Source organism: Trachinotus anak, unplaced genomic scaffold (genome assembly GCF_046630095.1).
Source record: "Trachinotus anak isolate AG129_WGS33_773 ecotype Australia unplaced genomic scaffold, CSIRO_AGI_Tana_v1 ptg000026l, whole genome shotgun sequence".
In the NCBI taxonomy this organism is placed as follows: Eukaryota; Metazoa; Chordata; class Actinopteri; order Carangiformes; family Carangidae; genus Trachinotus; species Trachinotus anak.
Genome location: NW_027273877.1, coordinates 423,313 through 437,932, shown reverse-complemented (window position 1 = coordinate 437,932; position 14,620 = coordinate 423,313). Strand labels below are relative to the sequence as shown.

The window sequence follows — 14,620 nt, the reverse complement described above, 5'->3', positions numbered from 1 at the left end:
AAAAAAAAAAAATAGAAAATAAATGTCTGTTTCCTAAGTTTAGGCCTCCAGAGAGCTGGTATCTTCAGAAATGTTTAAAAGTGAGTTTTAACTTTCTCACAAACAAGTTTCTACAACAGAAACAAAGGCAAAGTTTAATTCCAGACATTTCAGAAACTGTTAACCCGGCCGCAATTAGAAAATAAAATGCAACTGTAGAGGCCTTCAGGTCAGATGAGATGATGGATACCACTGTGTTTTAGCTTACTTTAGCTTAGCATAAAGACTGGAAACAGCTGGCCTGTAACCAATCAGAACCTTTAAAGCTCATTTATTGACACAAGAACATTTAGTTCTTGTTAGCAAGAAATATAAATATAAGATTTAAATTTTGCTGTGTAAAGTGTGCGTGTTTATGGATGCAGCTCGCTCCACTCAGACACTTAGTTAGAGGAATTAGTTTTTTGTATGGCTACATCCTTAACTGTGTCTAAGAAACAGGCCTAAATATTAATATTCTGTGCAGCAGGAATCAACAAAAACTTTCTACTTCAGCTGTGACAGCTCAACATTTTCCACCAGCTCTTTCCCACTGAAACTGTCCTGTGAAAATAATCCGGTGGCAGTGAAGACATACCGTTTGTCATCTAACAAAAACATCCCCCCATCTGAGGAACAATGGGACGATCTGAAAACAAAGAGCTCCGAGGAGTGATGAGCACCTCGAAGGGCTGGTCGGGTCTCTTCTGCATGTTTGGGTTCGGGATCTTTTCCACCGACGAGGCACGGAGACGTGCTGATGTCCTGAGGTGGTGCTTGTTTCCTGTCAGTGACGGTGAGCGAGGTGCAGCGGGCGAGAACTCTGCCTTTGTTTTTCTGGACTGAAAGACACCAGGAGAGGCTGTGAATGTCTCGCATGTTTACAGGGACGGTGCAGATTCTTTCCCAGGGCGGAGGGACAGCACTGTCAAGATCCTCGCTGCCAGAATATACACAAGTCCACCATAGATCTTTGGAGCATTTCAACACTCCTACAGTGATATATTTTGGACTGGAGGGAAGCTAAACAGCACAAAAGCCTGTAGCTGCTCTGTCTGTAACTGGCAGTGTGGGAACGCACATTATAATTGTTTGTTCAATTATTTTTCTTGGACGCCGCACCTGCACTTCACCAAGTGAACTCCTGAGACCGAAGCGCAATTAAGCTCCACAGAGCAGCGCTGATGCCTGTTCAAACAGCGGAGAGGGAGTCAGATAAATACCTTTTTAGTGCTCAAGGTAACAAGCAAAGGGTGACAGTGAGAAGGCTCGCAGGGAGCAATTTCCTATTTATTTGTCTTCTGATTTGACCTCGCTCTTGACAAGGTCCCAGGGCTTATTACCGTATCTGTCCTGCGCTCTAATCGAGGCCCATTACAAAAAGTTCAGCCGGCTGGAAGTGCCAGATGTGGGCGAAGGATGAAGGAGGCAGCTACTTGTGCTGACCGCTGTTGACACCCTTTGAAACGTTTGGTGAGGTTCAAAATTTCACGGATAAGTAGCTCAGATGTTTGCAGAAATTGTAAATTGTGTTTTCTGACCTCCGCTGGCCACCATAATGAGAGTTTTTTGCAAAGTGAAGTGCAGAGGTGTGAAGTTGCTCCGTTGCAAAGAGAAAAAGTCGACACTTTCAGAATCCTGCAAAGCTTAAAGCACAAGAAAATCTCTAGTGCTTCATCTGAACTGTCACTGTATGTGACTTTTACCAGCCACAAAAACAGTCAGCCAATCAGGAGTTAGAGTTCAGATAGATGATCTCTTTTTCTGGCACATTGCTGCCACCTACTGTAGGTCAGTGGAGCATCATGGCTAGCATGTTGACTGAGGGCCCTCTGCAATCAGACCTGCCCAGCAGCACCGCCAGTGGTTCCAAACCATCCACTTTATTTTGAAATTTTTAGAAAGATTCACTTGCCTGTTATTCAGTACTTTTCTATTTATCCTGCTGGGTTTATGACTTTGACCTTTTGCCTTGAAAAGCATCACTTCCTTCTCTGTTTGGCGATCAGTCACATCACAGCAGATGTCTAAACTCTCTCTCACTGACGTGTGTTGGTGTGTTTGAATGACCGTTTACATTCGCAGCATATTTCTGGTCATTAGTCGGCTCATTCAGCACATAGATGCCAGTCAGTGTTTTACAGCTTGTTCTGCTTTACACCAACTCCGTCTTGAGCCACACAGCTATCATCCCAGCCATGCATACCTCTCTCTGTGCTTTCCATGCTCGCAGACCTCCATGCATTATTCACAGCTACATTAAAATACCGGGCCGAGAGTGAGAGTTGCATGTTAAGGCAGCTGAATCAGGGAGGTGCCATCACAACAGCTGAAAGTGTCTGTCACAGAGCTATAACTTTTTTTTCTTTCCCATAGTTCCCCGGCAGTGCAGCTGCCTAAATGAGAGGGATTAAGTTAACTCCCTGCTTAGAGGAAGAGCAGGCCCTGGATTAGGGCACTGGGCATGGACACAGAGAGCATTCAAGCAAGAGCCACAGCTTTTTAAAAAAGAGACGTGGGGGGGTAGAGGAGGCAGCGGTGCACAGCCCTCACAGGGACCGACGGCCGAGTCGCTTGAACAAATACATTGACAAGTGTAACGCTGCGCCCGCAACATAGGAAAGTGTGTCGGCGCAAAGAGGGAGAACACTGGCGGACACGCCGACAATCACAAATGCTTTTTTTTCCTTTGCTTCTCCCACCCCTCAATCTTCCTCTGTCAAACACTGTTTCTCCAAGAAATATAACAAATGTCTTCTCTCCCCCAGAGCTGAGCAATAATTTGTGACATTGAAACCGACATCCCAACGTCGTCGTGTTGTGCTGTTGCTAGGTAAAGTAATCAGAGCCGAGACCTGAGACCACAACAAATAACAACAATTTAATTCTTTGTTATTCAAGCTTATTTTTTTTTAAATTACATTTCATGAACCTGTGAAGCCTTTTGAGGCCGACAGTGACGTCGTTGGTGTACTGTCATTTCTCCTTGTGGGCAACAGTTAATTTCAGCTTATTACTTTTAGTCGTTCTTGCATCTTGAATCCTCATCAAAGAGCTAGAAAATCCCACAGGGTTGAAACAGTTCATTCCAATACGGCAAAATCACACAAAATAAGTCAAGTCATAGTCACTGCAGTGAACCACACTTCATGTGCATTACACCAGACAAAACACATTTGTGTTGTGTTTTAAAGCAGGAAATCTACTTTCGTGATCTCTAACTTTACAAGTGAAAAAGATTTGTGCCCCTGCATTTTTAATTAATATTGATTAATTAATATCACTTAATATTGAGCCTCTGTTTGTAGAGGGGAACTTTATAATCTCTGTCATTTCAAAAGAACAGTTTTTATTAGAAGAGGCGAGTTTACAGAAACCTGGATTTCCTAAAGTCATTAAATGCATCAAAAAAACAGTCCAAGGCATATAATGAGAAAAAAATATTTTAAAACAGAAACAGTTAATATTGGTCAAATAAATCCTGAATGGAGATGCTGAATAATGTGTACATCTCTTTTCAAATGTAAAAGTGATCTCTTCCTCCATCTCTTTCACTGCTTCCATGTTTGACCATGTTTGCCCTCATCCAGTGATATCAGAGGTAAATGTGTGTACACTGTGTTTTCAGAGCAGGCAGAAAAAAAAAACCTGGGAAGGAGTGGAGATGAGAACAGGTGGTGAAACAGTGTGAGAAACACGAGGGAGAAAAACAACAGACACCTGCTCATGAAACCCAACCTGGTTCCTCCATCACATTCCAGCAGAGTTCAGCTGACTGAGCTGCTCAGACAGCGGCTGGGGAGGATACACTCAATCTCCTGCACTAAATCATACTGCTGACAGTGTGACCGTATGAGTGAGGAGGCAACTATATGGCAGATATATCTGTGCACTACAGACCTCAAGGTATTTGGACATCTGTGTCCTGCACTCTGAGGCTCTTTACGAGGAGGCGTGCTCACTGAATTATCAGAATAATCTCGCTGACTAAAAGGATTAGGTCTTGTCATCAGCCTAGAATTCAGATTTAGCTTGATTTAGAAATCAGACTCCATCCCTCTCCCTCTCCCTCTCCATTGCATTGTTGTCCTCAGATGTGGGATTTTCAAATTGGACCCATAAATTGCACATGACAAACTGTACTGACCTATCAGAGATATTAACACAGTGAAAACAGACAAACACAACATTTAAAACACATGAAGCCTGTTCTCTGCACTAAACCTGGTGTCACACTGAGGCTGAAGTGGATGTGGCTGATTCCGGTGTCACTCTTGTTGTTTTAGCATCAGCGGCATCAACCTGGATATGAGTAAATAATTAACCGGCCCTGATATTCTCTGTCTTCTCTGTCTCTTTGTGGCTGCAGGGAGAGGAACCAGGCCTCGCTCACGTCAGCTCTGTGACATCGGAGTGACCGTGACACCGCAGCAAACCGGTGATGACGGATGCCTTTTTGTCTTGTGCAGTCAGGCCGGATCGTCCGGCCTATGGACGAGTGTAATTGCACCGACAGGTGACACATATGTGGAAACCAGAAGATGATGGGGGAGACTACATGGATCATGTGACCTGCAACTCATACGCCTCCTCCTCCTGTAAGTGTTTCACTCTGACATCACATGGCAAATAGAAGACAAAATGGTTTCCTTAAACTGATGAAAAGCTGCAGAAATGATGCATATTTAGATAAATATTTAAGGAAATGATTGTTTCCTGAAATGGTTCGAACATTTTCGAACGTCGTTTAAAGCCACATTCATCTCCCACCTTCTCAAAAAATACCCAGTCACAGTCATTTTAAGACACTGGCTGTTAGAGTTGAAGTAATCAGTGTAGTTTTTTATCTCCCACTTCAAAAGTAAACCATAAAAACATGGCTGCAAAGAGTCATCACTGTTGTAAAATGCACGACCATCACTTCATCACACTTTATCATCCTCACTTCTATCACGTCCTCATATCAAGCAGACTCAGACTCAGACTCGGACGTGTCTTTTGTTCAGTTGATTGCGTTTTCTCTTCTCTGAGAGATGTTGAATTTTTCATCTTTATTTTATTTAAAAATAGAACAACACAGTTTTAAATGCAGTTAATAATTGATTATAGAAAACTGAGAAATAAATGTATCAGTAGTTGTCACAAATATTGTTCACTGAGCAGAGTTAAGTTAAAGTGCTGAACTGTTGTCAGATGTTGAGATATTATTTACATTGGACTCTATATGCTGATGTAGACAGTGGATAATTGAAGTATCTGAAGTTGGTAGAACATACTGCTACACCGCCTCCGCCCAACTCTCCACATGAAGGAGGAAATGATCTCTAGAGACCAGAACAGTTTCTGTACCAGGCTGTAAACATGTTTCTTTCTGCTGTAAAGTTGGACATTTGAACAGAGTCTCTGGGGACTGACTCACTGCTGGAGCCAGACTCTAGTGGTCGTTAGAGGAACTGTATAAATGTGCAGGTGTAGAAAAAGAGGAAGTGGACTCTGATTGTTGCTGTTTGAATTTGATATTTTTCCTCTTGAATTATTCTGGTTGTGGTGGTGTAAAGTCTGCTGTTTGAAGCAGATGTTGGTATTTAGTTTGACAAACTTCAGAGAAACTTCATCATCTGTGGCCCAATTAGAAAACTAATTTCCCGGCAAACAGTGAAAGCAAAAAAACACATATTCTTGTAGGTGGATCATTAGCTGGAAAAAACCGAAGATGCCCCTCAGTGCTGTGTCCTCACACTGCGACTGTTTCACAGAGCAGCAGCTCGTTTTGTGCTGTCAAATCCCCTCGTTGTTTATTAGTCGGGGCGTCCTCGATGCGCCGCGGAACCAAATCCCAGCTCCTCGCCCCAGCTTCTCGTCTCAAACACATCTAAGCTGGCGAGGCTTGTGATAGCCGTCCTCTCAGAGCAAGAGGCCCACAGGCCGAAGAACAAGATGCAGCTCGGCCTGAGCCCAGGGGAGGCGGGATCCGGTCCTATTTGTCAGAGCTTTCCATCGTCACTTTTCATCGACGGGTGGGCGGGAGGTGGTGGTGTGGTGGTGGTGGGGGGGCTCTAATGCACTAGCGCTGTCTTCTTCCCCGCATGAGTGTTTTCTGTTTGGTTGCTGTCACTGAGAAAAGACATATAAGTACTCGCTCTGTATCTTTTCACACACACTTTCTCTCTCAAACACACAGTCCGCAGACGGAGCGATGTGCTCTCCAGGGCTGAGAATTCTCCCCTCTTTGTCTTTATCTGCGGGTAAATGTTGACAGACCACTGAACCTTGATGTCGGACTGTGACAGGCTTAGCTGTTTGTAACGTGTTGGGGCGAGAAAAGAGACAAACAAAAAGGGGCCTCTGGTGTGGTGGTTAGCCATCATGGCTGCTGAGCTCGCAGTGAAAGGACCTCTAACACCATCCCGGCTGCACCACGGAGGCGAGGGCTCGGCTGCGCCTGGGTCGGCCAGCTCGCAGACCATTAGGGAAATGGCTGAAGGGTTCTTCTGTTTCAAACCCGGCTGCACCGTTCAAATTAATGAGGGGATTGTCAGCATATCAGAGCTGATGGGTGTGACGAGCGAGGCCCCAGTACGGATCCTGAAAACAAGAGCGCTCAGGACAAAACTGACTCCAGTGAAAAGCTGGAGTGACTGTGGTCTTTGGCCTAGTTTCTGCTGCAGTTGCAAACTTAAGTTTTCAGTTTTAGATGCAGAAGAATTTGTTATTTCTAAGAGCCTTCAGACTCTTAATTACATGGCATCAAATTTGTATTTTCTGGTAGAAGTTGGAGAAGAAGGCCTTTAATATGTCTAAACCGTGATTGCATCTGAATCTGTGGATTAGCAGCTGTAGCTTCTACGTCTTTAAATAGTACAGATTTCATTAAGATGCATTTCTGCTGATCTGGAAATCACAGCAGCTAAATGTCCACTTTTGCTTTTTAGCAGTTGAACATGAAGCGTGTGTGGGAGACTGTGCAGCTGCAGCTCAGTCTGCTGCGAGTGTCACAGGCGCTCACCTCTCCGTGTTTGATATGCTTCCCCTACATCTTTGACTTCCTGTGGGAACCGCGTTTGTCGAGCAGTGTTTCCCCCCTGACGAGCCGGTGCGGGTCACATCTGAACCAGCCGCCAACGTGACAGCTCATAAAGACACAAAGGTGAGGACAGACAATGAGGTGTGTCGCTCGCGGGGTCTCGACCCACCGGGGCGCCGAGCTTTGACGGTGACAGCGTCTTCCGTCGAGGATGTCGCCCTGACACATTAGGAGGAACAATGGAGGCCGGGCGGGAGGATGTAACTAAGCAAATTGAATCCCGGTCATCGGGGTTACTTTGACTGAAGATGAAAAAGTGTCACACACCTCTGTGTCGTAGCTGTGTGGCACTAACACGGCCCGCAGGGACTGAGGAGGGAAAATTGGATTTCAGCTGCCGGTGAGGGGAAAAATGAAATGTGTCCTGGGTCTGTGTCCCTGCCAACGTGCCCATGAGTAAAACACTCATGTCCTTATGTAACTGAAGTGTTTAGAATAAAGTGTGTTTTTCAAAAACACTGTGTTGAATCACAGTGGATCCGTCACCAGCTTTCTGGATTTCCAGCCTGTGAGCAGGAAGTCGTGATTTTGATCTGATCATTTCATCAGCAAACGTCTGCTTTAGTCCATGTTGCCTTTGGCTTTTTTATGAGTTTCTTATGTTTTCACTTTGGTATTTTATTCATGTAAAAGAAAAAACTTCTCTTAAACAGGTAAAAGTTAGTTTCAGTTTTCAGCAGGAAGTGCCAGTTTTTAAACTGACTGATTAAAGCAGAGTTAAGTGTACAGTAATGACCCCTCAGTGGAAAAACATCCAGGTCTTAAGATAGCTTTCACACCGCTGATTAAACTGAAGCTGAGCTCATCGTTTCTCCTCCACATCCTGGAGGAAACTGTTTTCTGCACACGTTTCCAGGCCTGTCCACTTGTTTTTCCTTTTTTTTCCTCCTTTTTCTTTCTTTCCCTCTCCATCTCAGGGAATTCACTTCACTTTAATTGTTTGACAGTCCTTTCCTGCCTTTATGCCACGGCCACAGAAGGTGCCGAGGATTTTTTCCTCCTTTTTTTGAGGCATTAATAACATTCCGCTCGACTGATTCCCTGGGGCACAACCTCATTATGGCTTATAGGCAGAAAAAATAAACTGTCTGTACCGCCTGGCAGCTTTTTTCCCCTCCTTTTCTCAGAGAAATGAGGAGTTGGTGTAAAGTGCCTGCTTATAAAAGAGTCTTCTTGTTGCTAACTAAAACACACGTCCAGGGTTTTATCTGTTTCCATGACAGAGAGCGACTGGCTGCTGTTGACGGCAGTCTGCACTGGGTGGCAGCACTGCGGGTGAAATCAGAGAGGAGACGGGCTCAGGGCTGATCTGTGAACCAGGCACATTTAACTGTTGATGATCTCTCATATTTATTTATACATTTAGAAGCATTATAGAAATAAAGCAAGTGAAGTTCTCCGCAATTATTACTTCATTAAAGATTTTTTACATAATTATTATCTTATTTATCAATATGTAATTTATATAATATAGAGCATTTATTAACCTTGAAAGTTCATTCTTGATCTTATCAATAAAACTAAAGGTCCACTTGTTTATTTATAAAAAACTGTATTAATAAATATACTATATAATGTTATGTTCTGACAAACTGGACATAAATATATGAAACTGTTTATGCACCTGTCACTGCTCTTTCATAGGAGAAGTTACGATACTTGACCAAACACTCAGTCTTGATCTGCTCATATTCACAGTCAGTTACAGTGTGTTATTATTATACAATGTGTTATTTTATATACTGGTGATAAATGCTAAACAAGGCAGTTTAAATAAAGTGTTAGAGATATATGACAGGGGTCTGTGCACACTGTATCTGTTTATCATGAAATACAGTTAATATTTGGACGTGTTGCTCCTTGTAATTTATGGTATTTTGTTATAGTTTTAAAGTTTCAAATGTGATGAAGTCTCTGGTGTGGAAGATATTTTAGCAGCAGACAGAAAGTTTGTGTGAAGCACAGTCAGTGGATGGTTTTAGTCGAGACAGGTGGAAGGACACATAATAAATTATATGAAAAAGTGAACGTTGCAAACACAAAATTTATGATAAACCACTGAAATGATAATTTGATGATTGCCAAAACATATACAGTAACACTAAAGCTGCTAAAATGAAGCTAATTGACCTGGACACAGGTCAGAATGGTCAAGTTTATGTTTCTTTGAGCTTTCAACCGCATCACATGGTCTTCATCAGCATCAAGGATGAACTTTCATGCTTCAAAAATAAATGCTTCAGCAAGTTAAAAACCACAGTTTCTCTGCATTTTCATGTGGAAGATAAAACGATAAAACAATAATGTATTATCCTCCATGTAAATGTGAAACTGGACTAATACATAAATTATTCCTAAGTTCAAAAAAGAGCTTTTCTATCCCAACTTCTCTCAGAGGTAAAGTATGTCTTCAGACATCAAATCATCTGAAGGCAGGGAAAGAAACATTATTTTCAGCTCATACAGTTCATTCAAACTGGAAGTCAGCCAGACGCACAGCAGACTGGGGTCAAGTGCCGTGCCCAAGGGCAGCTGGGCAGCAGTAGGTTGAGTCAGAGTGCATGTCCTCATTGACAGAGAGGAGGGTTTAACACTAGAAAGGCCAAACGTGAGGTCGAACGACGGCCGCTGTGAATTTCACAAGTGAAATATTTCAAGTTTGAAAACGTCACCTCGGTGACTTTTTGGAGAACCGGCCGACCTGCGCTGACCTTCACCTTGACCTTCTGGTTATAAACCAGCTTCTTCACAAACTCAAAGAGGAGATATTCTTGTTTTGGCTTAAAACAAAAAAACAACAAGTTAGAAGTTTTCCAAATTCTAAATTAAGACATTGTGTAATAAATGTATATATACAGTAACAGTGATAGCATCCAAATCTACATTTCTGTAGCACATGAACTCATAACGCCTAAATATAATCAGCTAATCATTACTTATTATTAGTTTTCTAGTTTTCTGAATGCACATACGCATCATGTCACAGTGATGGGGGAAATAAAAACCCTCAGTTTAGTCTTTGGTCTTTTAGTCAGTGAAAGTTCTGCATGACAGTGCTGCTGCTCAAAATGAGGTAGAATAGTTCATACAAATGCACACCTCTAAAATGTGACGCTGAATATTTTGCTTTCATTTTTATCCAAGTCTCCACGCTGTCCTCCACTAACACAAAATGACTGATCCGATGCAAAGCATAAAAGTCTGAACTCCACGAGCCCTCTCTCCTCCTCCTGCTTGACAGCAGCAGCCATAGTTTGTCGCTGCCTGAATGCACACAGTGATTGAATATTCAGTATAGAGCAGCTTTATCATATATATGCTATATGAGTCACGTGCAGTCTGTCTTTCTGCTGTCCGGTCTCTTTGTACTGTCACTATTTGAGTCGTCGGTGTCTCTGCTTCTTGTTCACTGAGACAAATTCCTCTAAACTTAATGTAGATTCTGTTTGTAAAAGCTTTTCTTGCACTCAATTTATATTCATTCAGTTAAATTAAGGGTTTGGTTTGTTGGAGAGGAGTTAAGCGTCAATAAGACTTCAATCAACCAGCATGAATTTCAGGGAGGATCCAGGCAAGGTCTGCATCAAATCCCACTAATGTGCCTTTTTTAACATTACTGTTATTGAGTGAAGGGTTGTAATTAAAGGCAGGTTCACATCGATGAATATGGGTTATTTAGCTCAAAAGATAATTTCTGGTGATGCTTTACATAATCCTTAAAATATACAAGGAAGTGCTGCTCCTGAGGAAAAAAATATAAATTAATGGAAAAGCTAATGGACATGTTGATGGCATTTCAGTAAACCTAATAAGAATTGATTCTTGGTTGTGAGAACATTTTCATTCCTCAAACCTCCCCCGTGCTTTACATGTGTAATGAACCTGCCTGAGCATTGATCAAAAACAAAAATTGGAGAAGTAAATCTGCTTAAAAAGCCCATCTCCCCCTCGTCTGCCTGGGCTTTGTCCTGGCAGCAGGCTGGCCAGCACTTACCGAGGTGCTATATGTCTCTTAAATTACTAAATTGCCTTCTGGCCCCTGTGCCTTTTTCCCCCCGCGATGGTTTGCGGGCATTAGTCGAAAGTTTTTCCCGCAAATATTTAATCCTCGCCGTGACTGACAATGTTGTCAGACCTCTGGACGGGTTTTACGCCGTTATTACAAGCGCTCCTCCGTCCGTGGCACTTTGGATTATTCAAGATTATGTTGTAATCCCTTTAATCCTCATTGCATTAAGATTTCAGTCAAAATACGGCAACAGTAAAGTAGCACTCAGAAGCAATGAGGTCTTAAGCAGGCGTCATGATTGGGCAGCTGCCTTCATTTCCTCCCTTTTTCTCTTTATTTATTCTCCAGTCTCTACATTGTCAATAAGCTGAGCAACAGATACGTGTTTGCTTTTCAGAAGCGACAATGATTTATTCCGGGCGGTGAAAGCCATCTCCAATCACTGCAGAGGAAAACACATATTTACCAGCTCGCAGTGTCAAGGCGAAGCAAAGACAAACTGAGGGCGGGGTGTGTTCACAAGCACTTGGAGCATCTGAGTTTCCTCCAGCCTGTACCAGGCAACTTTTCTGATGAAATATTTGTCTCCGGCAGTGCGTCCTGTGGTTACTGTTCAACTGTTTCTCCCCCAACTGATGTTCTCCTGCTGCTCCATACAGCCCTTATCTCTCTTCGCTCCACTTCCCGCCATGCCAGAGAGCTTCCAGCAGACTCCTCTGTCTGCGTCTTGAAGCTACATGAATAAAACAACGTCCAACTTTGAAACTATGGCTTGTTTTGCCCTGTGTCTATAAAAAAACTAATCCTCATCGTGCAGCTGCGTGAGTCTCGACAGGATGCAGATCCACACAAATATGACCAGCTTTGGAATAAAGCATGTGGATCCTGATTTTAATATGATATTTAATCTACCTGGTCAGATGGCTCAGATTTGTGTCAACACTTTATCACCTCCTGGCATCTCAGATAAATCCCTGAGGTTGAGGTGCTGTCTGTTTAAAGTACACTTTACCTTGGACTTTGCTTTCCCTGTCTTCTGTTTCTTTTTTAGAAATACTTTCCTGAAATCAGAAATGAAAGATTTTAGTTTGAACACTAAAATAAATTTAATCTAGATTATTTTAATAATCTTATGTTTTTGGTTTCTTCTGAGAAAGAAACCAGAGAAAGATATGTACAGTTTTTTATTTTTTATCTTCCCTGACACCGGTGTAAAGAGGATGAGCAGGTCTGAGGGAGATTTGTAACAGTATCATCCTTAATGTGATCACTGAGGCTCCACTGATCCTCACCAACCACAGAAAGATTTTTGCCTCCTGGAGATGTTTTGTGGTTTTCCTTCCTTTTTGCCTCATCTGGCAGATACTTGATGATTTTGTTCCTTTGTTCTGAGGGTTAGAAATGCTTGGAGGTGAAAGGAGAAGCGGGTACTTGTCGGTGCCGTAGCTCTCAACTTCAAACCCGATAAGATCTCCAACGCGCCTCAGAGTCAAACTTAAACCAGCAGCGAGTTGTTGGGAGAAGACGAGCAGGGTGATCCTGAGTGGAGCAGATCTTGGTGCTGCTACAGGCCAGCCGTGTCTCTGCGTGTGTGTTCATGTTGGTGAGTTTGCGTTGAAATGATACTGGATAGAGGTTAGCAGGAAGGTCGGCAGCCTGCAGGGCAACAACCAGGCGGCACGCAGAACAGAATCAGAACAACCACTGATGCGCTTCGGAGGAATCAGAATTGCTGCCTGGATTATGTTCAATAAAAAGTTGTTTTGTTTTCTTTTTCCGAATCCGAGAGGTCCAACATTCTTCACACAACAAAAGCTGCATGGACAAGGTCGAAGTCAACATGTCCTGCTAAAGATCATTGTCCATCAAACATTAAAAAAACTTGGTGTCCTGTATTTGTTCTTTTTTAAAGTTGATAAGTGGGCCTGGGCCATATTTATAACATAACAATCAGCAGTGATGGATTTGCTGTTGCAAACTTTAGGAGACAGGATAGTTCTGGTGGAGTCTGGTATTTTTACTACTGACCGTCTATCAGTCACAGAGGGTCAAGAGAAACCAAACTATTGAACATTATTATGGGAAGTGTAGACTTCCTGGAGCTTGACCCATACTAGAGAGTAACAGTCAGGATATCAGGGCCTCTGCTGGTTTGGTTTGTGGCCATTCTTTACAGGGCAGTGGAGCGCTTCTTTAAAACCTATCAGAACTAGTTTGGATTTTTTAGTGGTTGTTTTTGGGACAGTAGGCATCACTTTTCTTAGCCTGCTTCAAACTTAACAGTATAACACAATCTTATCATGAGGGTATGAAATGTAGACTTGAGCAGCAGTTGTGAAGAAGACACTGACACTGCAGGGCTGAGGGATTCGTGCCACCCACACTGAAACCAGCAGCACTGTGGGAAGTCTGAGGCACTTTAGTAGATGCCCCAAAGTTTGATGAACTACCTCTTCTCTCTTGTGGTCTTTTGACTTTGCAAATCAGACAAAACGACAAGAGTACATTCTGTGTCAGGATGTGTGACTGGCTTGCTGTGCTGTGTGTGGTGGGTGAAAGTAGGTTACAGTTTGCTTTTAGGACATATATCTGACCCCTGACCCTGGCTTGGATCCTGCTCCCAGACTTCTTCAGCAGCAACAAACGGTCGAGGCCTCCAGGACTCGGCTACCGGTGTCAAAGTGCACGGGCAGCCCGGAGAAGCTTTCACATAGTGGCAACACTCAAACAGCCGCCCATTCCTCCCTCCTCTTCTCTCAGCCACCACCCTACAGATGTTTATTTCTCCAGCTTGTCCCCAGACTCCATTCTCGTAACGACCATCGTCGTCTCTGTCGTGTCACAGCAGTTGAGCGCCCAGTCTGAGCCTGAAAAGGTTTGAGTCCCGTTGAATCAGAGCCGCAGCGAAGCCTCAGATGCCCCTGACATTTTGCCTTCAGATGACCTGTATCATGTTGACAAAAACAACAGCGGCTGTCAGGCTGAAAAATATCCCTGTGATAACGCTGAAGGGTTAAAGTGACATGAAGACGATTATAGAGTGTGTTTATCCCGCATGTGTCCAACTGTATACAGTCGTAGCTTCTGTCAGTACAGATGATTTCAACTGGTTCATCAGAATTTCACTGATTTACTCTTACTTTCCATATATTTTTGGCTGTGCACAGATGGTCTGCAGAGACCCCTGCAGCCATGCAGATGCAGAAGAGTATACATTTTTTACAGACACCAACTTATACAAAATATCATATAATTTATTTGGCACAAGATATCATTGATTTCAATACTTGAGTGTTTACCTGGACAGTAGCTGTAACTTTGGTTGCAGTCTGGCTTCATGTATTTTTCTGTACTATATGATCAGATGAGGAACTGCTACGTCTTTTTTATCTATTTTTGCAAGTTTTGAAGACGGTCAACATGATTCTGAGCAGTTTCCTTTAGGTACACTGCAAAACTTGTAGTATTTCATTTTGCATTGGAAACAGGTTGAGATTTTGTCACTGGTT

At 42.9% G+C, this 14,620-nt stretch overlaps 1 long non-coding RNA gene across 6 annotated transcripts in view; it reads left to right on the top strand.

Moving 5' to 3' along the window:
• LOC139609787 (uncharacterized) overlaps positions 1-14,620 on the top strand; it is a 207,458-nt gene that overhangs the window by 185,419 nt on the left and 7,419 nt on the right. For all 6 annotated transcript variants that reach the window (XR_011685358.1, XR_011685357.1, XR_011685359.1 and 3 more), the window contains one exon: positions 4,388-4,616. This is a non-coding gene — a long non-coding RNA (uncharacterized lncRNA). The remainder of the gene's footprint in view (positions 1-4,387; positions 4,617-14,620) is intronic.